The sequence below is a fragment of the Penaeus monodon genome, chromosome 23, assembly GCF_015228065.2.
Source record: "Penaeus monodon isolate SGIC_2016 chromosome 23, NSTDA_Pmon_1, whole genome shotgun sequence".
In the NCBI taxonomy this organism is placed as follows: domain Eukaryota; kingdom Metazoa; phylum Arthropoda; class Malacostraca; order Decapoda; family Penaeidae; genus Penaeus; species Penaeus monodon.
Window position 1 is genome coordinate 15530964 of NC_051408.1, and position 217 is coordinate 15531180.

Sequence of the window (217 nt, forward strand, 5' to 3'; positions counted from 1 at the left end):
ACATTTTTTTATCCATTTCTCTGATTTATCTCGTCGAAGATCTGAGTGTTGTTAAAAGACCGTATCCTGGCTGTTCCTATTGTAAAGGCAGTGGATCTATAACACTGCCTATACAATATAGCCTTTAAATCACAACCTACTTTTTATGCAGTGTACAATCAGACCTCTGTCGGTTGCCAACTTTTTAATTTGCCTCCTTTTTATATGTGCATGTTGA